Genomic DNA, 27419 nt, shown 5'->3' with positions numbered 1-27419 from the left:
TGAGTTAACAGAAGTAAGGATTCAAAGTTGTTACAATATGAAATTATAAGTTACTGTAACTTGAGTTGAGTTAACAGAAGTAAGGATTCAAAGTTGTTACAATATGAAATTATAAGTTACTGCAACTTGAGTTGAGTTGACGGAAATAAGGATTCAAAGTTGTTACAATATGAAATTATAAGTTACTGCAACTTGAGTTGAGTTGACGGAAATAAGGATTCAAAGTTGTTACAATATGAAATTATAAGTTACTGCAACTTGAGTTGAGTTAACAGAAATGAGAATTGAAAGTTGAGCAAACTCAAAAGCAAAACTTAAAATGTTATGTTTAATTGCCCAACTTAAAATTCTGCTGAAGTTTGTTACCTTACAATTTTGAGTTCTGCTAGCTTTTTTTTTTTTTACAGTGTACCTTGAGAAATAGTCCACTACGACCATATGCTGGCTGTTGCTCCACTCAAACAGATCTGTTCCAACCATTTCCCATGGTCTGGCTGGACATTCAGTTGGCAGTAGGGTTTCTCTTTGGTTTTGTCGTTCTTTTAAACATGTTTCACACCTCTCCACCAGCTGATGAAGTTGTGTGCTCAGTCCCGGCTACCATACAGATTGTTTTGCTCTTTCTCTGCATGTTGTTATGCCTTGGTGACCTGTGTGCAATTTCCCTAGAATCTCTTTCTGCAGTGATTTTGGAATCACTAGACGTGTGCCGTGTAGAAGCAGTCCATTCTCAACAGTTAAATCTCCCGTTTGCTGATGGTAAGGAGAACATGGTCCTGTTATGCTGTAATTGTCTGGCCATCCTTTAATACAGTACTGCTTTACCTGTTTCACCACTTCATCTCTGTCTTGATGTTCATTGATTTGTTGCAGTTTTTGTTCTGTAGCTGGAAGACAGGACATTTCTTGATGTGCATACAAATTCATCTCAGTTTCTAGATGTGTGTCTCCTGATGCTCTTTCTGGTGCTCTGGAGAGCACATTAGCTGTTGCTATGTTCTGGAACATGAGTGTAGGGATGGTTACTGAAACACCCCAGTAAGGCTAAGTAAGTTCAATAAAACTTTATGAAAAAAAAACAATATTTTAGATATTACTGCAGCTCCTACAAGCAAGTCAATGAATTAATTAGGGTATTTCATAGTCATTAGGTTCTATAAATACATTTTAGCAAAAATAAAACATGTTGACATAAAAAAAAAATGTATTGTTGATTAATTTCATTTAAATTTCCCAAAGTGTGTGTGTGTGTGTGCGCGCGCGTGCGCGTGTGTTACATAATACATGAAAAAATAATAAACCTTTAAAAATATTTTCATCCCTGTTTCAACCCCTCTTTCAGCTGATTCCATCGACAATATATTTAGTGGCTGACGGAGGGGATGTGGTGCTGCCCGGCCCCACTGGCTACGTTGACCGTATCAATGCAGGCAGCAGATCTGAGGTCTGCAGGGAGGAGGAGGGCCCTGCATCCCAGGCACCTGAAAGTAGGGCTGCAACTAACAATTATTTTCATTGCCGATTAATCTGACGATTATTGTCTTGATAAATCGATTAGTTGTTGGTCTATGAAATGAAAAATAAAATGTTGATCAAAGCCCAAGATGACATCCTCAAATGTCTTTTTCTGTTCATCATTTAACAGCTATTCAGTAGAGGAGTAAAGAAACCAGAAAATAGTTACATTTAAGAAGCTGAAATCAGAGAATTTTTACTTTATCCTTAAAAACTAATTAAGTGATTGATCGATTTTCAAAATAGTTGGTAATGTATCTAATAGTTGATAGTTGATTTATCTTTGCAGCTGTACCCGCAAGACAGCCGGGAACTTTTCAGTTCCAGGCGAGGCCTGCAGCATCTGTTGGCCATGCTGGACCTCCACCCTCACGTGCAGCGCGACTGTTCACAAGGTTTGAAATCAGTTAATATTGAAAAAGTAATTGGCTAAAAAAGAGTTATTACAAAGGTGTGAATGGCTTGTTTCTTAAAGGGACTATTTGTAACTTTCAGAAATGCTTGTTAACAGCGACACCTGTGGCCGTTAAGTCAAAGAAAGTCAGCGTCGGGCTCGCGCTTGCTCGCTCCATATAGACATGAACGAGCATCCCTCAAAACAGTGAGGCGACACACGTCAGCTAAAAGCACAATATCACTCTATATTTCAGCTGCTTGGCAGTAATGTTAGCTGACCAGACGAAGGTCTCTCCATGAATCAATGCTGATCCTAGTGTTGGCTTTTCCTGCTTCAGACCGGAGGCTGAAGCAGCGGGGCTCCGCAGCGAGTAACGTTGTCGTCTCCGACCGCAGCCGGAGTGAACAGGGAGACACCAGCACCCGGTCGGAGGCGATAACGTTTCTCTCTGCGGAGCCCCGTCACTTCACAAGACACGGGAAACCTCTGTTGGTCTGGAGGAGCTGCAGCAGTTATTTCTGCACAAACGTCCACTGTACATTCACTAGATATTCTCAGAGCTAAACTAACTATTCTGCAGTGTGGAGTGTGCGCGCATGAACATGAGGTGGAGCAAGAACGCGCGCGTTGTGTGAGTGAAGGCAAGCAGGCAGAGGAGCGCTCTGAACAGCGTAGCCACATGCGAGCGTGCATTTGCATTTGCGAGCCGCATTTGCAAGCGCGCATGGGACACCGACCCCGTAGATTTATACGTGTAAAAAGTTACAAACAGTCCCTTTAAATTACCAACCAGTAAATACAAAAGAATAAGTTTAAATACACATTCGTGCTGCTTCCGTTTAAATGGTTTCATTACAAGTGTAGGAGCCAAATATTAGAAAAGGAGATGTTAAATTCCATATTCTAAGATGTACGTACATTATGTTGATAGAGTAGTGGTTGGTATTTATTATAGATGTACATTATGTTGATAGAGTAGTGGTTGGTATTTATTATAGATGTACATTATGTTGATAGAGTAGTGGTTGGTATTTATTATAGATGTACATTATGTTGATAGAGTAGTGGTTGGTATTTATTATAGATATACATTATGTTGATAGAGTAGTGGTTGGTTTTTGTGCCCCGTGTGGTCAACCATGGCATTAAATTGTTGATAAATTGGCACCAGCTGATGCCTTCATGGTGATTAGTATCAGCTGTGCACAGTGCAGGCTGCTTCAGGATGCCAAGAGAAGAAATAGTTTTTCAACGGGCTTTAATATAGTTTCTTGTTCATTTCACAAAGACGAAGTTTAAGTTGATCTTTTTCTTTACTTTGGGTTGCCGCGGCATATCCTGTTTGGGTTGTTTTGTGTAGTTTATCACACAAAGGCTGCACGTTGACATCCATTTATCCATCGACAGAGCTACTAACTGGACATCTAACCGTGAGGAACCAGATGAATGAGCGTTACTTTATTTAATACGAGCCTTGTTGTTGACACGTTTCTTGGTGATAGAAATATGGCTTAAAGGAAAGAAAGAAGGAAGCCATAGTAACAAGTCTTTCCAGTTTGAATAAAAGCCTTTCCAGACTGATATCATTCAGAGAAACAACGTTAAAAGTTGCAAAATGTGTCTGGATGTGCAGCCAGACGATTAACAAAAGCATTGTCGTCAACACAGTGAATTTACAGATGATGAATGACACCTCATTCATTAAATATTAACATCTCTTGCTTAAATAAATAGGAGAGGAATTATTGTTGATTTTTGATTTTCCACAAACTCTTCATTTGGAAATATCTCTCGCTTTCTCTCTCTCTTTCTATCTATCCAGCCCATCACCCTGTCTTTTTCTCTGTCTTGAAAGGAACATACTAATCGGAAGGGTGGAGAAGGGAAACCTCCTAGTGGATGGGGCAACATTATTTGTAGAATTTAGCCAGCAGGAGGCAACCGTCCCCCTCATGACGGCTAAGGTCAAAGCTGAATTGCGGACGGAGGAGGACATTGTCCTATGCGACGCACACAGACACAAACTGGCAGACTCCAGCGGGACAACTGGTACGTTATAGTATTTACAAAGTTTGTCAATTCCTGTGGCTTAGCTGAATGCTCTGCAGTTTTGAAAGTTTTCTTTTTTTTTGTTGAGGGATTTGAATCTTAATTCAGGTTCAACTCTTTTTCTAACAGTTAATGAAAATGATCAGAGGGATGGGGTGGGGTGGGGTGGGGGGTTAACTTAAAAACTCGCAAGTTAATAGACTGAGCTCTGAGTGCAAGGACTGACAGCCCCCGACATTCATATAGCAATTATTAACTTTTAGTAAATGTTCTGATTTAATGACAAAATCCTAAGAATAATAATGGACTTAAACAGTCTTCTATTTTGGGATATGGTTGAGAGATGTAACACGGCTGTTATACTGGTAAAGAAATCAAACACAGATTCTCTGTAGGTGCCAGCACCTCCAGAGGCTTAAGATGTCTCTTGGAAACAAAATATCAATACATTTTTGTTTTTTTAATCTTTTCTGTAGGCATTTCCTTCTGGAAACAGAATGCACGAAGAACACTGGCAATGGAAAATAGCCAGTATGACGAGATTCAGAGGAGGAAGAGGAGGAGGACAAGGTAACAAGCATTCCGTTTATCCAAAATGAATAAACATCACAAACATTTTTCTGTTATGCATTAAAGAAACATGTAAACAGCTTAAGACAAAAAAACAACAGACTGTAACCCCCCCAAATAACAGACAACAAACAGATTATCAAAAAATAGATAAAGATCCACTGTATTTGAATGGGGAGGTCTCATCATGTTGGCAAATGTACACCATAGACGCGAGCTGTCCACATGCATATGGTTCAAACCCTTCCCGGCCATTACAGGCCTTTATGAGTGACATTAAAACTTCACCCACATTAGGGTCTCCCAAATGTATACTGCATGCTTTGCTTACTGATCTGAAAATGTACTGTAGTTGCAAAGTGCCTGAGTCGTCCACTGAGCCCTTATCAGCCCCACCCAACTGAGTGATTATACAAAGTTAAGAGACCTCACTGGAAACCTTCTAATGACAACCATCTAGTGTTTGTGTTTGACCAGAAAGTTGAGAAGATTTGTGTTTGACAGATATGGATGAAAACCTAAAACTTGTAACTGAAACTGAGGGTTAGAACATCCCACGATGCAGCTGGGTGAGACGGCAGATATGGACTTGACTTGCAGAATCAGTCCAGAGTCAGGGTCCAGACAAAAGAGATGTTGCTCACAAAGGGCATTATTACGTAATTGCTGCACATTTTGTGTGTAGACTATGTATTTCCTTGTGTCTGTATGTGGATTTGAGTATGTGTTTGGGGTGTATACGAAATAAAAGGAGAGTACAATTAGGAATATCAATATAAGCTACAGTATAGGACAATAATAATAATAACAAATTAAAATACGGTATTTATTAACAATGGTTGGTTAATCAAAAGTTGTTAATATATCCACTAAATTGACTAAACCAGATAGACCTAACCTTTCAATGCACAATATTAGCCTTAGCTGCTACTAGAACTGACATGAGGTGGTCAAGCACAAAGTAGTTAAGTCCACACACACAGAAAACACAGAAACAGAGATTCACTTCAAAGTAATCTAGACTCTACCCTAACAGCGATACTGAACATGAAAACACTCACAGCAAATCCCAGGCTGTGACATTAACCAAGATGATCATGTATTAGAGGAGTTCTGGATGATTAGGCGTCGTCATTAAGACGCTGTATTGCAGTCTACCTGTGGGGCACGTGGACAGGCTTTTTAACAGTTCCCTTGTTTTTTTAATGGTAGATTTGTCTTGATTCAAATAAGTAAAAGATGTGAACCATGTAAATAGCCCACAATAAGTTCAACTTATCATTTAAATAAATTGTATGTTCAAACTTCAAGTCAGTAATCAAAACACAGTGGATGTTTGGTTTTCTACTCATGACTTATTCGCAAGTGAAATTTGTAGAGTAATGGGCATATTGTCTAAATTAACTTTTTACATTTTTTTATTTCCTTACTTCCCTAGTCTCTTTGAGGAGGATGTGAGGGAAAATGTGGAGAACCTGGTGCAGGCAGCAGAGGAGCTGCCTGCTATTGGTCAGGGTCTGAGGGAACTCGGCCAGTTCGCCTGCAACCGGGCTGCTACTGTGACCTTGACAGAGGCACAGATCGCCTCTGTCAAGGACACCTTCAAGTGCATCATTTGCAGAGGTTTGTAAGCTACATGTAAAATCTATTGCATAAATCCTGTTTGAAAACACACTGTTAACAGTTTGTGTAGGTTGATAACAGACTGTGAATGAACAACAACAGCCCATCACTTTCTTCGACAGTTGAAACAATATTAGTAAACGTCTACTACTGTCTCATGTAGCCAGAAACAAGAGGAAATAGTTAGCACACCCAAAACTGTGATCATGACAGTATTTCTACATACACAATAGGTTCACTTTATGGACTCGTACAATATTATTATCATCTTTTACACCCAAATACTGAGCTACAGTTTGGGGTTAAGACATGTAAGTATAATCTAAAATGAAGCTCATCCGAGTGTAGAAGCTCAAACAAATATTGAGATCCCAGAATGAAACGGTGGAATTTGTGTGAGCTCTCATGTGAATTCACTTAATTAAATATTCAACATTTATCAAATCATTACGCTAGTTCTGGCTGGCAAATGTCACTTTAAGTCAGTACTTTGTACCTCAGTGTTGATCTGCATAGCAGGCTTTCCATATGTTCCCACAGTTGTCGATTGCTTTGGTCTTTAAATTAAGACTTTACAAAAGCATCCAAACACAAACCCATTCCAGGCCTATAGATCAAATCAAATCAATTTATTTTTGTATAGCGTCAAATCACAACAGAAGTTATCTCAAGACGCTTTATATATAGAGCAGGTCTATGACCGTACACCATAGTTTAGAGACCCAACAGGATCCACCAAGCGCACTGTGGCCAGGAAAAACTCCCCGATTAGTGGGAAGAAACCTGGAGCAGAACCGGGCGGCCATCTGCCGAGAGTGAAAGAAAAGCAGCCACAATAGCAGTCTAGCAGCTGTAATAGCTAATACAAGTAGGACTGATAACACAAAACCAATAGTGGTGGATGGAAAGAGTGATAATACAACTATCGGAAAGCCAGCACTGTCCAGCATCTCTCCTCAGTACGTCCATGTGTATTGGTGTGGGACGTCCCTGCGATCGATGCCCGTGCGTTGGTTCCTGCAGCATCAGCATGCTTGCTGGGAGCTCTTGATGTCTTTGGCAGTGATTGAGAAGTGTTATTCTCCAGGCTGCCACATTGTCACTAGGTGTTGGAAATCCCTCGTTAGCATTGGTAGTCCCTCGTACAGACGTAGTTAATTAGGGATGGTAGCAGTTGGTGTCAAGCAGGCACCGACGCGGCAGCAGATGCAGCCACAATACCGGAGACCACCAAGATCCAGGTGCACATCTATATGTGTCATGTGCTTATGTGAGAAATGTATCCTTTTTTCTAATTTTGTTAGGTTACAAGGTTCATCCGATTACACCGTTATCTAGTAGCTCTGTACTAGGACTTTTTCACATACATTCTCCAAAATATAGGATTTTTAAAGATGTTTTTTATTCGTATGAAATACAATACACCCAAATACCATACTTGTGAGAAAAATTGTGGATCTAATATCAATTCTGTTGGACTTCAAAATGTAAGCAAGTTAGAATATAGACACACGCCTTGTGTGATTTTGTTTAGTAAGTTTGAGTGGGTTTGATAAAACATTGATTTTCTGTTTTCTCTGTGGACAATGTAAAGAGCTCTATTCTACTATATTTAACAGGATTGAGATGAACGTTGACATGAAGATACTGATCAAATTGTTGTTCTAATCTACAATTATTATGAATCTCGCAGATGTGATGAGAAACCCGGTTGCCACGTCATGCTGCCGCAGCCTTATTGGCTGCAGGACCTGTGTCTCCCAGTGGGCCACAAATGAAGAATGGTGCCCTAAATTTTGATTTAACAGGGATGGGGGAAATTATTTCTTTGTTTAGAGATGTGATTAGGGAAGAGGATTAAGAAGGGAGCGGTATCATTTTTGGGAAAGTTTGTTTGTAATTAATTTGTTTATAATGTAATTGTATTGTTCTTGGACAGTTTGGGTGTTTTTTTGTGGGAGGGGGGCTTTTGTTCATAAGAATTATTATATACATTATTTTCTTTGTTCTTTGACCCAGATAATGTTTATATATATATATGTTGTTATAATTTGTTATTTCTGATAATATATTATTATTAAAAAAATCTGTTTTCTAGTATGAGGTTAACTTTCTTGCTTTATGATTGTGTTTTTATTGTGTTGTCATACTAAATGTATGTGCAGTGAGGAACCCTAACATGTTGTAAATAATATATAAATCAGATGCCCTGCTGGGCTTTTTAAGGCTTTTTTCATCACTAAGACTGCAGTGATTTTGTGGCACCCACGAATCACACCAGACACAGGATGAACATATTTTAGTAAAAGTGGGAAGATGGTTTTATTCTATTTATTCAATAAATTAGAACAAAAGGGGATTAACTGACAACACATCTGGCTTAGAACAATGTACAATATATGGCAACAATCAGTATTTTATCCAAATCAAATAATTTCATTTAAAATCAATAAACTGGTAGAATTCCAATGAACATAACATAAAATATAATAAAGCAGTAGAAATTAAATATATATCAAAAAGCATTAAAACTCATGTTTTTTTATCTACAATTCTTATGAGTATATTTTATAGATAACAATAAATAAACCCAAAGATTACAATAAATTAAATGATAAGTATCATAGATTGATCTAATTCATTTCTATAAGTTTGCTAACTATGTATTTACAATGTAGCTTGATTCTGCACTGTATTTACATGCCATTGATCCAATGATAGAATAAAGCACTTGTAGGATATGACTAAAAACTGTGAGGTGCTTGTCTGCTCCAGGACCATCAATACAACTAACCCATCACGTGGGTTCTGATGTCATAGTTTTGGGGGATGGGAGGTCCAGAAAAATCTCAAGGGTGGGCGGAATATTCGGTGGGCGACAGAAGGTAATCATGAAAATACTTTATTTAATAATATGATATATATGATATTTGAGTTTGAGTACATTTGCATCATTAATTGATGGACCAGTGAAACTTAGTTTAGTTACTATAGCTGGTATTAAAGTGATCTGAATTTCACTTTCTCCTGTTGGTTTACCAGTGTTCATTCTAGCTAACGACATCTCCTTACAGAGAACAGCTAATGAGCTTGGAACCAGAGACACCGTGCATTTCAAACATCTAAACTAACTAGTTAGTTAACAGTCAAAGGGAAGAGTTGTGCAGACAAACGGAGCCCTGTGTCGCCAGTGCCTGGAGCTCACCGCCCATCCGCCAGCCAAAGTCCCGGTGGAGAGGGCGCTGGCAACACGGAAGGACGCCAAACGGAAAAAAACAACTGCCTGAACGTACACGGAGCCCAAACACCATTAATCTGCACACACTACGATTGTTAAGTTTAAGTTTTGTTTTGGACCCCAGAAGCAGAGAATGAAGTAAAATAATGAAACAGACTTTATTTTCCAACAAGGAAAACAAAAATGCAGGCAGGGTGGCAGGGAGCTGGCAGGCTCGTGGCGAGGCGAGAATGAACACGAGGCTGGAGCACATGGAATCTCATAGCCACCAGAGAACACGGAAGCAGAGCAGCAACAAGGCACCAAGGAATATGAGAGCAGGAAAAAACACCACGGGTAAGTAACACGATGAAAAACACTAGGAAAAATAGTAGACTTGAAAAACACTAGTGAAAGTACTCAGAGCAACTACCGAACGAGCCGGAATTATCATGCAGAGTAGTGGAGTTCAGACCAGGCTTTTATGGAGGGTCTGATTAACTGATTGAAGACCTAGTGTGCCTCGTTGCTGCCCTGAGGGAGCTAGCCACGCCCCCTACCACACACATGCCCTGCCAGGAGAAAAAGAGAGGACAGGAGGGGGAGAGCAAACACAAAAACAACACAACAAAACCAAAACCAACAGAATCGTAACAGCGATGACACAGGGCTGGTTGAACATCAGCAAAGCTTCCCTTAGTTCCCATTAGCTGAGTCCTTATTGTAGTTGTTTAAAATGCAAGGTGTATCTGGTTAGCTAGAAGCTAAGGTCAGGCGTTCTCTGTCAGCTAACAGTTGACTTAACATTAGCAATGTTCACAACCTAACGACATCTTCTCTATATAACCGTTAATTGTCACCAATGTACCAACGTACATGATACATGATCAATGTTCAGGTTTAATAACCAGTGGCAGTGTTGACATTAGTTAAGTGTAAAACTGCATACTACGTATGTAGGTTAGCCTAATGGTTGTTGGTTGAATCTGAGAATGAAAATAATTACCATAAATATAATGAACTGCCCCGTGGATGTGGAATTGGGCTTAAATAAACAACTATTTATTTAGCTAGCAATATTTACCTGGGATTCATTTACATGTTTGTCCAGAGACATGTTAAAGTTTGTAAAATGACCTCTATGTAAAAGTGAGTTATTAGACTTATTAGGCTATACTGTAAACTGTGACAATCAAGCTCCATCAGAAGTGTCACTTTATCCAGCATTATTACACGGCTGTGTTGAATACTCAATTCTGATTGGCCAATCACGGTGTTCAGCGGTCTTCTCTACAGCAGACCGTTGCTATGTATAACAGGCCGTTGCTATGTATCGCAGACCATTGCTACTTATAGCAGGCTGTTGCTATGTATAGCAGACCGTTGCTATGGGCGCAGCTCTGATGTCGGACTTTGGCGGAACGTGTTTGTGTCAAATTATTGATTTCTTAAGTAAGTTGCCGTGTAATAAGCAGGATAATGTACAGCTAGCGGATCACTGTTGTGAAAGAATCCCCTTCAGGACTGAAATTAAAGCAAAATAAAGCGTACAATGGTTTGAATTACAACAACCAAAAACGAGGGTTTCGGGTGACGCGAAAAGGAGAAAATAAAAGCACACACCCTAGCCTTGAATAATCCCTAACAAACAGACAGCTAAACAACTGCTCTACTCACAAGGAAAAATAAACACAAACGAGTTCTTCAGACTAGTTAATTTACACAATCTAAAGTCCACTGACTGCTGTTGGACCGGTACACAATATTCTAGTTAACAATTCACAGAAACAATCGAGAAGCATGGGGGACAGATCATGGTAATCACTGCCCGCCATAGCCTAGTCACAGCTGGCTTTTAAATCTTGACAGGCGGCACATTAGGCTGGTGATTGGATAATCAGCGGTGACGTATCGGAGGCAGGACCACAAATGGCGGGAAACTGAGGGCATCCACCTGAGTGCGGTCCGGAGGCATCGCCCTGAAGGGGATCCTCAAGACGTGATGTCATCTCGGAGCGGAGTGACAGCGGAGCGAACCAAAAGAAAAAAAAAGAAAGTGGCAGGCGCGTTGCACATACCAAACGCCATAACAGTGTACTGAAGAAAGTGATGTGGTGTTACAAAGGCGGAGATTTCTGACGCATGCTCAGTCAGCGGCACCTGCCAGTAACCTTTCAGTAAATCTAATTTGGTGACAAATTTGGCAGCGCCTAAGTTATCCACACAATCCTCCATCCGTGGCAACGGATATGAGTCGGCTACGGTGACGGCGTTGACTTTGCGAAAATCATTAATGGATCTGGGTGAACCATCTGATTTAGCCTCTAGCAAACAGGGAGAGCTCCACGAACTAGTGCTGGGCTTTGCCAAGCCATTTTCCAACAGATACTTTACCTCTTTTTTCATCAGCTCTCTTTTAATCTGGTTAACACGATAAGAGTGCTGCTTAATTGATCGGGCATCTTTTACATCGATATCATGTTCTAGTACCTTGGTACGAGTGGGAACGTCACCAAAAAGACACGGGTACTCAGCTACTAAATCAGCAATATCCTGCTGTTGTTCGGCGTTCAGATGAATAAGCTGACGTGGTAACATTTTCAGCATCTCTGAATTTGGTAACCGCGCACTGTGCTGCGAGGGAGGGAGTACGGCCAAACCATCCTCGTCACCAGGACTTTTTTCGGCTACAATGAGCGCGGAGCAACCACTTACCGGAGAGGAGTCATGCTTTGTTGGGGAGCTTGTTTTAGCGTCACAAGAGTGATACATTTTATATTTATTTTTTAACATATTCACATGGCAGACACGAGTTTTGCGCTTTCGGTCCGGAGTATTTCTCATCACGTCCGTCTCACTAAGTTTCTTTTGGATGCTATACGGTCCGGAAAAACATGCAGAGAAGGAAGAGCCGGGAATGGGTAAAAGAGCCAACACTTGGTCACCCACTTCAAAGTGTCTGGCAACAGCAGATCGGTTGAACTGTCTTTTCATCTCCACCTGGCAAGTGCGTCTTTCGCCAAATTACGAGCGTGATGTAAACGGTCACGGAACCTACTCACGTAGTCAAGTACACTACCCTCCACGGACAGCTCAGCCGAGAGGAACCTGTCTTTTAGCACCTTTTAAGGGCCGCGAACAGCGTGCCCAAAGACAAGCTCCCCTGGGCTGAATCCTAAGGATTCCTGCACGGATTCATGGGCGGCAAAAGGAATGCCCTCTTCCCAGCTTTTGTCTGACTCCAAACAGTATTTACGCAACATGGATTTTAAGGTCTGATGCCACCGCTCCAGTACGCCCTTTGATTCCGGGTGGTAGGCACTGGAGATCACATGTCTAACCCTTAATAACTGAAGGACCTGTCCGAAGAGCTTGGATTTAAAATTGGTGCCTTGATAAGTCTGTACTATTTTTGGTAGACCGATGGTAATGAAAAACTTTGTCAGGGCTTTAGCGATGGAGCTGGAGGTTATTTTGCGCAGCGGCACTGCTTCAGGGAACCGAGTGGCGGTGCACATAATGGTAGGTAGATACTGATTACCTGATTTTGACCTCGGTAATGGCCCAACACAGTCTACTATGACTCTCTCAAATGGTTCACCGATAGCAGGTATCGGGCGCAGCGGTGCCGGAGGGATGATCTGGTTTGGCTTACCTGCTAATTTACAAACATGACAGGTGTGACATTGGTTAACGACATAAGATTTTAACCCTGGCCAAAAGAAGTGTTTCAGATTGAGGTTGTAGGTTTTATTAACTCCCAAATGCCCAGCCTACGGCTTTCTTGTGCCAGAGTTAACACATTTTCACGATAACTGATAGGAACGATAATTTGATGAATGACATTCCACTCAACTCCAGCAGTTATCGTGGGAGACCATTTACACACGAGAATGTCATCTTCCACAAAATACTGGGTTTCAGGGTTACTGGATTCATTACTTACCATGGCAGAAAAACATTGTTTAAGACTTTTGTCAGCTTGTTGCGCAGCGATGAGCCGCTCCTGAGTTACAGGCAGCCGGAGCTCAGGAGATGCAGTGGCAATAGTTACCTCCTTAACTTCTTAGGAGGAGAATCGGGCGTCACGATGGCGTCTAGTTTAGTCTTACCTGTTAGGACTTTCAACAGCACACTGTCGGTTAGATCATCATTAATTTTGTCACTCTCTGCAGAAAGCCTCTGTGTTTGCGCCCGCGTGTAATTACGCACGAGGGAAACAAAGCAGGCAGTGCCGAATCATCCCTGTTAGCGGAGAGTTTTGGGCTGACTGATAGTGTAGGTGTAGTGTCTAACACCTCAAGCGTAGGCGTCACCTTTCCCCCAGCAATATCATTCCCCATCAACATTGCGATGCCACGGATCGGCAACGCCGGACAGACCGCTACAGGGAAGAAGCTGCTTATTAATCTAGACTGCACATGAACCCTATGCACTGGCCGCAGAACACACCCCATTTCAATTCCACTGAGCATCGTACTGTAGCCACAAGCAGACTGCTTGGAAAATGGTAAGTAGTAAATGGTAAATTCTATTGCCTACCTGTAACGCTTCAACAGCAAACAATTTTGCAATGACGTGCCCTGCCTGTGGCAGTAAGAAAACACTCTCTCCTCTTTACGCACTGGAGGAGCTCGGCTAGGACAACTATCAAAAGAAGCAGCGGGAGCGAAACAAGGTTTATCAGAAGAAGAAGTGAACGTAACCTTGTGCGTAAGCATGTACTCATCAGCCATAACAGCTGCAGCAGATAAAGATTTTACCTTCTGTTCATTTAGGTACACTACCATGCACTCAGGCAAACATTTCTTAAACTCTTCTAATAACATTAACTCACGAAGGGCAGAAAAATCGGCACATTTAGAAGCAGAACACCATTTGTCAAAGAGACTTCCCTTATCCCTTGCAAACTCCACATAAGTTTGGGTGGCAGACTTTTTGTGGGCTCTAAATTTTTGCCTATAAGCCTCTGGCACCAATTCATAGGCGCGCAGAAATGCAGCTTTCACAGTGTCATAATTTTTGCTGTCCTCAAGAGCGAGCACTGACACTACCTCTTGGGCTTTACCATATAACCTACATTGCAACAGTAGGGACCACATATCTGAAGGTCACTTAAGAGCCAGAGCAATGCACTCAAAGGCGCTGAAGTAGGAATCCAATTCAGTTTCCCGGAAATTTGGAACTAAAGTGATAGGTTTACTGATATCAAAGGCTCTAGGTGAAAAACAAGCATTGAGGGTGAGTCAGCTGACGCAGAAACTCCCTCTGCAGTGAGTCTCCTTCTGCAAGTCAAGCTCGAGCTGACGTAGCCCCACAGCTTTGTCTGCCTCTATCTCCAGCTTCTTGACTTGCAGGCGGAAGTCAAGCTCTGCCTGACGTTCCCTGTGCATATTTCTGAGTCTCAAGGTGGAGACGAGCTAGGCGTACCTTTAAACGTGCCTCTTCTCGAGACCCTGAAGAACCAGGTGATATGGGATCGTACCGAGGGAGAGTAACCGGCGTCTTAATCCGGTCCTCCGCCTCGAAGACAATACCCGGGGCTACTTTCGGCCCTGGCTCAGCCGCGGCACGGGGAGTTCCTCCCCTAGGTTGAGAACTACCCTCGGCCAGGGCGCCATCATCCTGAACACTGGACTCTGTAGGCGCCAACAAAACAATCACCCCCAACTCCACTAGTTTAGCACTCGCTAACAGATCGTCCTTCCTACGTACAGCAATTTGATCACGGGTGGGATTTTTGAGAAATCGTTCCAAATTAAACGCCATTCCACACCAGGTGCAAACAATCAATCACTATCAATTTAGAAGTGACTCACGGGAATAGTTAATATCCCGGATTACAGGCCAGTCTTGCCCGGTCCAATATGGCACCCATGTAGACATACGATCCAGGAGTCAATGTGGCATCTACACTGTAAATACTAACATTGTATTTAATAAAAAATAATTAGTGAACCTAACTATTAACCTGTTATTAACACTGATTTTAAATAAGTAACTTGTAATTTGGGGTCAAAAAAGCTGACCAACTCAATGCACTTTATTTGGATTCATTCAGGGATATGATGCTTTTTTTTAAACATTTAGAAATGGGCCTGTCAGTCCTCATCTACTAGTTTACGTTACCTTCTGGAACATGTCTGAGCAAGCCCACATGCAGCTGGAAGTCACTTCAACGGCAGCGGTCATTATCATTGGCATTGCCCCGATTCTTGTCCTTGGAACACTGATTTTGGTGAGTACATAAAATTGATTTACCATGCCCTTACATCCGTGTTGCTGTCCAGTTGTAATTCAGTGCCAGGCGTTAGGTTGCTAGTTCGGGATAACGTTAGCCTAGCTAGCAGCTTAGCCACGAGGCTAAACATTTTCAATCCACAACTAAGTTAGTTTCACAGCATTTATCAGATAAACTCGATGGAGGAACGTTATATTAGGATAAAATATGCAGAGGGGCTGACTGGGCTCATCTAAATACATTATAATGTGTTTTTTGGATGACTTGAGATTCGTCTATAACTTAAGTAAATTATAGCTTAATGTTAGCTCTTTACTTTTTCCCTCTCAAAACATCCACTCGCTCACGTAAGTAGCGTTAACGTTATTAATGTCAGGGTTTCACAAGACTGGCGGTCTGCTGCTAACTTCACAATGAACCGTAAATAGCGGGTGTGGTGAGCGCTATCTGCCCGCAGGCAGACTCTGTGTGGAGGGACTTCTCCCTCCGGCGCTGGCTGGCCCGGAGCATAGAAGCATTTCCTCCCACCACGAGTGGCTCGGTAAGGCCCAGGGTGAAGGAGGCCCGGGGTGAGGATAACAGCGTGGACACACATACAACGTCAGGAGCGCGTGGCGGCTGCGTGACGCGCCGTTTTTTATTTTGGCGTCCATGTTAACAGGTTAGAGCAGCCACACTGCCCACTGAGACGTCTCAGCTGCGTCTCTTTTATAGAATAGAGGTCTCGCCTATTTTTGCCGCGTGCGTCTCGGCTGCGTCCCGGGTGCGTCTCACAGCAGCAACAATAGAAGGTGATCCATTGACTGTATATCAACATCATACCAGCAAGACTTTACTACAGTTTCGATGTCTATCTGTAGAATATGTTACGGAGATGAAAAAAAGTAAAGATTTATTTTTAAATCAACACTTGGTGTGTTTGATGCTAGAATTCTTTTCTTTTTTCAGATTTACTATGCAGATCAAAAACTTCTACTATTGAAAAGAGAGGCTACTTATTTAAGCATTACCGCTTAAAACACGGGTGCCACACTCGGATATCAACATTCCCATGCCTTCATAAGGAATGCCTGTGCACGTTTAAATCTTTTAATGCACTCAAGGTAGATTTATCAACATGGCACACTCAAAAGGATCTACGGAAAGTGAGTGAAACCTCATTCCACTGTCAGCTGTGTGACTTTGTGGAGCCTTGCTCTGTGGCTGACTTTTTCACCCATTTGCGAAGACATTTGAAGATGAAGCAAAAGGTCACTTATCCATATCAAGGCTGTAACTTTCAGAGCAATGTTTATTCCACCTTTAATGCACACAAAAGCAAAGAGCATCAGATGCACAATGAGATGGCATTCAAACCGGAAATTATTTCAGCAAATATACTTGAAGAACTTCCCTCTAATCTGGATGTTCAACCTGAGGATGGTGTCCCTGAAGCTGAAGCTGAAGCTGATGATGTTGAGTTCGAGGTAACTGAGTTCAGCGAAGATGTCGAAGACTTGGAGAGACAGTTGGAACATAATGTAGCTGCTCTTTTTCTGAAGATGTCATCAATCCTTAGCAGCTCTGAAAATGCTCTGCAAAAGGTTATAGAGCAAATCAACCAAATTTATTTGCTGTCACAGCCATTATTACATTCCTCACTTCGACGAATACTAATTCAGCATTGTGGAGATGTTGATGACTCTTTAGTGAGTGAGATAGCTAGAGTCAGTTACTGAGATAACGTATTCCTGAAATTCACTTCTACTGGAGGATCATTGTCAACTGCTAGCAAACGAACATCATGCATTTTAAGAGAATTCTCTGTTGAGTTTCTCTTAAAAAACGACAAGCAAACATTTGTGTATGTCCCCATACTAAAAATGCTGCAGACACTGCTAAGCAATAGAGACATTTTGGATAAGGCCATCTCAACTGAGACAAATTTGTCACATGGATACAAATCGCACAGGGTTGGTTCCCGCTTTATAGGCAATTCTTTCTTGACAGAGGAAGAGTTCAGGATTGCTCTTCATAGATGATTTTGAGGTAGCAAACCCCTTGGGAACCTCCAGAAAGAAGCACAAGCTATTTGCCATCTACTGGGTACTTGGCACTCTGCATCCTAAATATCGCTCCTCTCTTCATTGCATTCAGCTTGCTCTGCTTTGCAAGGCCAACATCATGAAAGACTATGATTATGGTGAAATTCTTCGCCCTCTCATTCAGGGACCTTGTTTCTCTTGAGCAACATGGTGGTATAATGTTGAGCAATTAGGAGCCAGCATTAAAGGCACTGTATTATTTGTCGCAGCAGACAATTTAGCTGCCCATTCTTTGGGAGGGTTCTTTGAAAGCTTCACAGTAAGTCAGATGTGTCGATTCTGTATGGCTAAGCGTGAGGAAATACAACACAAGGAAGTGCGGACAGGCTCATTTCAAACAAGAACAAAAGAAAATCATGACAGACATGTGCAAGAGGTATTGCAGGATTCTACCATGGCTCAAAAATATGGTGTGAAAAGAAGTTGCCCTCTTACTGAAAGCATGGAACATTTTCATGTTGTCGATGGTTTTCCGCCAGACCTTTTGCATAATCTTCTGGAGGGCGTTGTTCCAGCTGAATTGGCCTTGTGCTTGAAGGCACTGATATCGAAGGGATACTTCTCACTTGAGATCCTGAATGTGGCCATTACAAAGTTTCCATATACATTTTCAGACAGAACAAACCAACCCAAGCTCATCACAAAGAACTTTTCCTCCAAGGGAACAATTGGAGGAAATGGTCATGAAAACTGGGCACTTCTCCGACTTTTCCCACTACTGATTGGTCATCATGTTCCTGAGGGGGATGACATTTGGGAGGTTTTAATGGACTTAAAAGATGTAGTGGAAGTGTCGGTGTCCACAAGCTTTACAGAGGAGTTGGAGTACTTTCTTGAATGCAAGATCGCAGAACATACAGATTTATTTCAGAAAGTTTTCCCAAACGACAGACTACAGCCAAAGCACCACTACATTGAGCACTACCCTCAATTAATTCAAACCTTTGGTCCATTATCTGATGTGTGGACAATGCGTTTTGAAGGAAAACAAGTTCTTCAAAAAAGTTGTGCGTCACACTCACAATTTCAAGAACATTGCCCTTACTTTAGCTCTCAGACACCAGAAAATGATAGACTTCCATTTGGCTACCACCTCCTTCTTCAAGCCATCTGTTGAAATGAATAAAGTCAAGTCTGTGATGGTTGCTTCATTTCCTGAAAATGTGCAGAGCTGTCTCTATCACAGGAATGCCCAGCAGAACACAGTCCTTGTAGCATCTTCTGTCTGCATAGATGGCATTAAGTACAGTGCTGACATGGTCATTTCGGTTTGATCTTGCTCAGGGCTCCCAGATTTCAGACAAATAGCAAAGATTGTGGTGTTCAATACTGACATTATTTAGTCTGCAGACTTATGACCTCACGGTATGATGAGGCATCTTAGAGCATATGAGCTCTGTAGGCAGCCATTGTCCACCCTCTCAGTCATCCAGTTGTCTGAGCTGAATGATGTTTTCCCCCTGTCACTTTACAGAGTTAGAGGCAAACAACTTATTACACTTAAACGGTACGTATTATGTCCCAGTGACATAAAATCTGAAATGTTGGAATCTCACATAGGATTTCTCCCTTTTTCTCAGGATGAGTTATCAAAATGGACCAAAAGGTTATTGCCTTGAGAGTTGTCATCAATGAAGATGATATCAGGAAGTTATCTTTAAATGAAAGACCGGATTCCATTGAAGAATTAAAGGTGTAACTGAAGGATAAACTGTTGCTGCAGTATGACTTTAAACTGCAGTACGAAGATCAAGACTTCAATAATGCTCTCTGCAATTTGACTGAAATAAGAGATTTGCTTGACAGAGCTTCACTGAAAATCATCCCTCTCGTGATTCTCAATTTAACAGCCCTGTCATCACCCACCACAACATCAGACACTGAGTGCAGCACAGCAGACACTGAGATCCTGTCGACTGCTGGAACATCACCATTGCTAAGAAGACAACAATGGCCAGAGTTCTTTGAGATACCCAATTTATCAGTTGATGTTGATTACAGACTGAGACAGGGGAGATCTTGCCTTAATGAAAGATGGAACACGTATGACTCTATCACGATATGAGCATGATATACTCGAAAAGCTTGCTGAGACAATGTACAGTTTCAAAGCTTATCCTGAAGATGATGACATCAGCGTGTTGCAAAGGCACTGAGTTAGCAAGCAGCCCTGCCTTACTGAGGCCTGGTTCTCAGCCAGGATGGTATGGCTGGAAGAACAGCCTTAAATTTAAGATGGCCAACTATTCCGCAAAGCTTCGAAAAGCTGGATGTTGAGGATGTAGCAATCAATGGGGGTAAAAGAAGTAAAGACAACCCAGAGGGGGACTCTTCAAACAAGAATATCAAACGGCCACAAAGAGGTGAAGCAAATTATCTGCCTAATTTACCTGTAGGACATGATGAAGCAAGCCTTGAAAATGCCAGAAAGGTTCTCATGGAGGAAATGAAGAAAAAGAAACCAAATGCCACCCTCATCTCACAAATGATGGACCAAACATTTCCACTACGCAGACGAGAGATAGTAAAATAGGAGCCTGCTGTAAAAGACATGGTTGAACGATGGCCTATATTAAAGAGTGAATGGCCATCAGACAGCACTTGGTAACCCTTGCAATCATTATTGCACTATTAATAGTTATGAGAGAAAAGTTAGATGCTTTAGTGAAACGGTACTGTAAATTGTTATCAGAGAAAAGTTCGATAAGTTTATGAAGCTGTACTGGCTTATTTGCTGTCCCAACTATTGCTATAATCTTCAATTCATATTCAAATCTATACCATGTAATGTTCTTACAATGGTGCCAATAGAACCCCTGGTGACTGCAAGAGTTGTTTGCTCAGTGTTTTAAAAGAGAAAAACAAAGGAGGCTAGGATAATGTGGCCAGAAGAGAATCAAGCAAAGGTTGTCCATTGTTTACATTTATGCTTTTAATTCTAATATGTCATACAAATGCTTAATATTTGTGGAGAACTCAAGGAGTGTTGTGGTTCTTTGAAAATTGTAGTGTCAGTTTAATCCTCGGACTGATGTTCGGTTTGGGACACAACGTTATAATTGTTTGAAAATAAAGCCCACCCGTTGAGAAGTGTAAACATTTTCGGTTCATTATGAAACTGTTAAGGCACACAATGTAGAGTCGCATGGAGCTGCTTTCACAGACGCGACCGCCATTTGCAATGGCATTTATGAACACCAGTTGGCGATATATAGAACAGCAAGGAAAGGGAGTTTTGTTTTCTTAAGTGTTTTTTTTCTTTGCTGTGATGGCAAAGATCTGTCATGTTTTACAGCTCATGACTTGATGCTCGGTGCTGAAGCTCCTGTTTGATGAGGTATTCCTGGACTCACCAGACTTTCCACACAGATGAGAAGCAGTATCAGGAAAGACTCAGTATCCACAGGAAGACGCACCAGGATAACCACTGTGACCTGAGAGCCTACATTACCAGCTGACACAACTTCATTATACAAGAAGAAACCCTTTACTTCTTTGGAGGACATGATCTGGACAATTAACATAACAGTTATGGCTCTGCTACTTTTTGCATCATGTGTACTCAATTTATATTTCCATTTCATTGACTATGAACAAAGTATTTTATTTTTAAGGAGCATTTTCTGTCATTTTTATACTTAGAAGTAACATAGAAGTAAGAATATATACTAGGGAAAAAAAGTTCGGAAACTTGTGTTTGATGGATTATTTCTCTGTTGTTACAATGCTAATTGGCACTGTATTTTACATGGTTGGAAAGCCTGTTTATTTACCTTCACAGTGATGTCCAACTTGTAAGGATCATGCATTTGTGGGATGAGCAGCACAGCTGATTATGTGGGTAGCGCCCAAGAAAAATTTGCCAAAATGCTCCGTCAATGGTAAACAGTGTATTCTCCTGTTGGTATTGACTCTTGTTTTGAGTTGTTTGGTGGATTGGATGATTGAACTCTCTATCAGTAACGAGGAACAAACAAGACATATTGGCTATTTTACACTTTATTAATTTAATACACCATCAGGAGCCTCAGTAGCGGTGGAAGATCCATACGCAGCCACAACAGCCTGGCACCTCCTCCTCATGCTGGTCACCAACCTGGTCACACGTTGCTGTGGGATGGCGTTCCATTCCTCAACCAGGATTGGTTGCAGGTCAGCCAGCGTGGTTGTGTTGGTCACTCTAACACGTACAGCACGCCCAAGCTGATCCTACAAGTGTTGAATTGGGTTGAGGTCTGGACTCTTGGCAGGCCGTTCCATTCTCTCTACTCCCACATTGTGGAGGTAGTCTGTGATAACCCTGGCTTTGTGAGGGCGAGCGTTGTCATCTTGGAGGATGAAGTTAGGTCCCAGATTGTGGAGATATGGGATCGCCACTGGCTGCAGAATCTGCAGAAGCGCGGTGTGTGAGTGAAGGCAAGCAGGCAGAGGAGCAGAGTACAGCAGAGACTCCAGTCCTGGAGACCAAAGCTACGGTCTCCCCCGCGTCCTCCGACCGCGGCCAACACTGTTTTACAGACGGGATTCACTAGATACAACCAAGAGGTTTTGGTGCTTCCGTGTAGTTTGTGTTGGAGTCTTGTCTGAAAAGCGTAGCCACACGCGAGCGCGCATGGGACAAACAGTCTGAAGTTTGAAACTTCTTACACATATAAATCACCCGTTGATCAGTTGTATCTAGTGAAGCCCGTATTGTAAAACAGCGTTGGCCGCGGTCAGAGGACGCGGTCGAGACCGTAGCTTTGGTCTCCAGGGCCGGAGTCTCTGCTGTACTCTGCTCCTCTGCCTGCCTGCCTGCCTTCACTCAGCTCGCTCCACTCACACGTGCATGCGCGCACATTACACACTGCAGGAGAGTTAGTAGCTCTGAGAATATCTAGTGAATGTACAGTGGACGTTTGTGCAGAAATAACTGCTGCAGCTCCTCCAGACCAACAGAGGTTTCCCGTGTCTTGTGAAGTGACGGGGCTCCGCAGAGAGAAACGTTATCGCCTCCGACCAAAACTCCGGCGTCTCCCCATTCCCTCCGGCCGCGGTCGGGAGGCTGAGGCAGGAAAAGCCAACACTAGGATCAGCATTGATTCATGGAGACCTTCGTCTGGTCAGCTAACATTACTGCCAAGCACCTGAAATATAGAGTGATATTGTGCTTTTAGCTGACGTGTGTCGCCTCACTGTTTTGATCACAAATCCAATCCACCTGTTCTTCATGTCATCATTGCTGGGAAATTTAAATAATGACACCAAGCTGTTCTTCTGGCATCCAGGGAAGATGCATTTGCGGGTTGGTGCTGGTAAAGGCATAGCTAGCTAGCAACTGGAAGTTATCGTGGACTCAGTAATTTGCGATGGAGCGGGACAACACACTGATGCTAATGCGCTCTAGTTCTTATATAGTGCTAGGGGGCGGGGTTATGTAAAGGATGATTCAAGTACGTATTCCAGCTATGATTTTAGCCCCGCCTACAAAATCCTGAACACAAAACTAATGAAAAACAGTTTAACAGTCTAACTCCACAATCCAGTACTACAATGTTCACAGTCTTTGCAAATGTTTTCAGTAACTATTTTCCAACATTTATAATGTGGTTAGAAACAAAACTCTGATTTCCCTTTACACAGCCCTTAAATGAGTGAACTGAGCAGGTGGACTCAGCTAGGACAAGGTTAGAAACAGACATGTTTGGATGCTCATTTATATGGAACTTCGTTTCAGGCTTCCAACAGAAGCTTAGTGAAATAAACAGCTTTAAAGATACAAATGTTTCTTCTGAATTTAAAAATATGTTTTATAGTTAACTGTAATGTTATCAGCGTGTTTGTGAGTGTCAAACATGTGCACAGTCATCGTGTGTCTTATGTTTCCAACAGGCCATTATTGATTTATTATTGATTTAATAATTTATATTATTCAATTGACTATGATGTAAGACACTAAAGGAGTATCAGATCCTACCATTCAAGAAGCTGGAACCATCAAATGTTTTTTCTTGTTTCTTCAAAAGTGTCTTAAAAGCTTAAAGAAAATCGTTGCAGATGGATTTTCTAGTGTTTTTATAAGCTATCTGCTTTTTGGTGGAGAGTTTTGATGCTTTGGTTTCTGTTTGATTTGTTTCTCTGCTGGTTTCCAGTCAGTCTGAAGCCAAAACAACAATTACATTTAATAGTTTGCAGCTGTCTGGTTCCGCAGAGAGCTTTAGTTTAGACCTTTTTTCCACAATAAAAGCCCCTGGTGTTCATTTACAGTAACTTTAGTTGGCCTGTTTGAGGGTTTGTCCTCATGAAACCAGGTCAGTCTGAATCTCCTCGGCTTTTATCCCCTGTGGGCTCATTGTTCTGGTTACCTGATAGGAATGTTTGTGACAGAGTTTCAGTACAGATAAAAAACAATTAATTGATTAATCACAAAGATAATAATTCAGTAATGAACATAATTATTAGTTGCAGCCCTGATCTTCAGTAAACAAACAGTTGTTCCCAATCTTTTAGGGTTGTTACACCTTCAAAAAAAAGGCATAAAATACTGATTATTTTTATAATTGATTAATCTCTAATTATTTTCGAGATTTATTGATTTATCGATGAATTGTTTGGTCTCTAAAATGTCAGAAAATAGTGAAAAATGTCCATTCCAGTTTCTAAAAGTCCACGGTGATGAATTTAATGTCTTGTTTTGTCCAAAACTCAAAGATATTCAGTTTAATATGATATGAAACAGATAAAAGGAAATCTCTATATTTTAGAGGCTGAAAACTGAATTTGCTGCCATTTTTGCATGAAAAATTACTTTAACATTAAGAAAAATTGTCAAATTATTTTCCTTTGATCAACTAATCAATTAGTTATCAGGCTGATTAATTTTCCAGTTATTTTCTAGATTTATCGATAAATCGATTTGTCTATAAAATGTCCGAAAATAGTGAAAAATGTCTATCCCAATTTCTCTAAGGTGATGAATTTAAATGTCTCGTTTTGTCCAAAACCCAAAGATATTCATTTTAATTTGATGTAAAGCAGAGAAAAGCAGGAAATCTCTGTATTTGAGAGACTGAAAACAATTTTTTTTGGCATTCTTCCATGAAAAAATACTTTAATGTTCAAAATTGTTGGCGAATTATATCCCTTCAATCGACTTATCGATTGTTCGACTAATTGTTGCAGCTCTAATGTCACTAAATGTCTAGTTTTTTCCGACCGACATCCTGAAACCCCAAATATTCCATTTAATTACATTTAGACAAGCAGATTTTTACACATTTAAGGAGATTAAACAGGATCATTTAATTTATTTTTACTTAAATTATTATCAGAATAGTTACAGACTCATTTTCTGTTGTCCATCAACTTTTTTCTGTTTTATTTGAATCCATTTTAGAAGCCCAAAGACGTAAAATGATCCTGTAATATAATAACTTCTGTAGCGTCATGTCGCGACTACTGACGTAGGCAGTGATTCTGATGCATAGGAACTTGTTGTGTGCGTTTACATGTGTTGTTTTAGTCGTTGGATCTGATCAAACTCTGTTTTATTTGTTTCAGATCTTTGGCGGCGTCCTCATCGTGCTTGCTCGGCTGTTTCAGGTCCTCACCAACGTTAATGGAGGCGAAGGCGTAAGAACTAACACCGATTACAAACAGAAAAATAACTCAGTGTCTTTAAAAATAAACTAAAATATGAACCTGTCCATCACTTGTTGTGCTTCCAGCTGGAGGGTCAGCCCATCAGCTACATCTATGCGGTCGGCTCCGTCACCGTGATCATGGGCATCCTGTGAACCTACGGCGCCCACAGGGAGAACAGAGTGTGCCTGGTCATGGTGAGTAAGATCACCTGACACGTGGACTTCACAGGGAGACAAAACTTCACAATAAAAGAGGATGTGAGAAGAGTTTTCCAAATCAAATATGATGAAATGTACGGAGCACCCCTAGACCCCTAGGAGAAAAATGTTATTAATTTGAACGAGTTACTAACTCGAGGGAACGAGTTACTTCATAGTACTCTTCTTCCAGTCATTCCTGACTGTCCACGCATTACTTTTGTACGGAGCCCCCCTAGATGATGTACTTCGGTTAAGTGTGAAAGATATTGACAGATTCATACTTCCTGGATCAATAACTTATAGCTGAAACGTTGTTAAAACACAAACGACAGCTCTTTCTAACCGTAGTGAGGTAGACAACGAGCTACAACCTCATTTTAATCACAACAAGCCGTCCTCCGAGCTGGACATATTGGTCTCTATGTGCAGCCGGCTGTAAGATGAGTGGTCAGGGACCGTCTACAAAGTGCAACACCAAAAAGAGATGCTATAAAAATATTCAATAACTTCACTGTTATACAGTATAGTATCACCAAAATTACTTCACACATTAATGGTCTCCTCATAGTTGTACTACAACTCTTAGTTTGGAAAAATATGCTTTTGCATAATTTTGGGGAATTTTTAATGGAAAAAATATTCAATGTTGTTAGTCAGTTTGCACCGGGAGCTTTGATATCCCCACCACACCAAGTCCAGGTGGTGCTCATCAGCCTGACAACACTCCACCCTGCAACACAAAGAGGAACCAGCAAAAGGACACCGGGGACACCTAGTGGAGTGGAGGGGTCATCACACCTGTTTAACAAACAGCTGCACATGAATAACAGCTGCAGTCTGTATTTCTACTGTCCTGCTTAGAGGACCAGGAACCATCTCTACTGGCACAATATCTTTATATCATTTATTCAGTATTTGTGACTGTATTTATTGATATTCTGATTTTGAATTCATGATTTATTAACCCAGAATATGATTATTATGACTTTTGAACACTGGACATTATTTATTAGATTGAATGTTTCAGGGATAATTGAATGATATAACTCATATCAAACCCAACACTCAGGAATTATCAGCCTCACATGTGACTGAATGGAAATGATGATAAATGATGTAAAAGGTGTAAAAGACAGACCCTCCTTCTCTCTCTGACTTTAACTGGATCCTTGATAAAAGTTAACGGGGAAAATAACAGATCATGAAAAGAAAAATCATTCTAATAAACGAATAAAGTTGTTTGAGGTCCGTTCGTTGTCAGCTGTTCTAAAGCTCTTTCAGTGTCAGACTCCATCAGCTGTGGTATGTGAAGCAGAGATCCTGCAGGTCCTTCTGCTGCTGGAACACTTCACCATCAACATGGTCCGTTTGTTGTTCACACCAACAGTTAACACTGATTATAACTAGATGGTGAATAAGAAGACAACTAAACTATAAAATGTTTAATCTGTGATCTGTCTTCACTCCGGTGTGAATCTCCAGTGATGTTGAGAGGTAAAGTTATCAGATCAGTCCGGTCGGCAGCAGCCATCAGCAGATATCAGTAACTGATATCCAATAAGGGGGCGTGTCGGTCGGTAAAAGACTTCCGTGAAGGATACTCTCGTGTATCCTCGCTCATCGCTCCTCAGAGATCTCTCCTCGCTCCTCAAACATCCCTCCTCGATCTTTGCTCCTCCATGAGAGCTTTGGGACGATCTTCAAGATGGCACACCAGAACAACGTCCGGTTCAAGCGAGGAGCAAGGAAACGACAAATAAGAGACTTGGGATGTACCAAAGCCCCCAGGAAGTGCGCCGGTCGTCGATCCCAACTTTCGTAGTGGTCAAATGGCGGTACTGCAACTTCTGTGTCAGTCACGTGATGCATTGGGCACAAAAAGACTTTTCACCATAGACTT

The 27419-nt window shown here is 41.4% G+C and overlaps 1 long non-coding RNA gene across 1 annotated transcript; it reads left to right on the top strand.

The window, feature by feature from the left end:
- Positions 1-184: 184 nt before the first annotated feature.
- LOC119482399 lies at positions 185-27044 on the top strand. Its single transcript, XR_005205419.1, has 4 exons — positions 185-408; positions 9582-9586; positions 21913-21923; positions 27032-27044. It is a non-coding gene; the product is annotated as an uncharacterized LOC119482399 (long non-coding RNA).
- The last annotated feature ends 375 nt before the right edge of the window (positions 27045-27419 follow it).

This window comes from Sebastes umbrosus, chromosome 23, assembly GCF_015220745.1.
Source record: "Sebastes umbrosus isolate fSebUmb1 chromosome 23, fSebUmb1.pri, whole genome shotgun sequence".
Classification (NCBI taxonomy): Eukaryota; Metazoa; Chordata; class Actinopteri; order Perciformes; family Sebastidae; genus Sebastes; species Sebastes umbrosus.
Note: the sequence above shows the minus strand (reverse complement) of the source record. Positions and strands in the feature narration are given on the sequence as shown.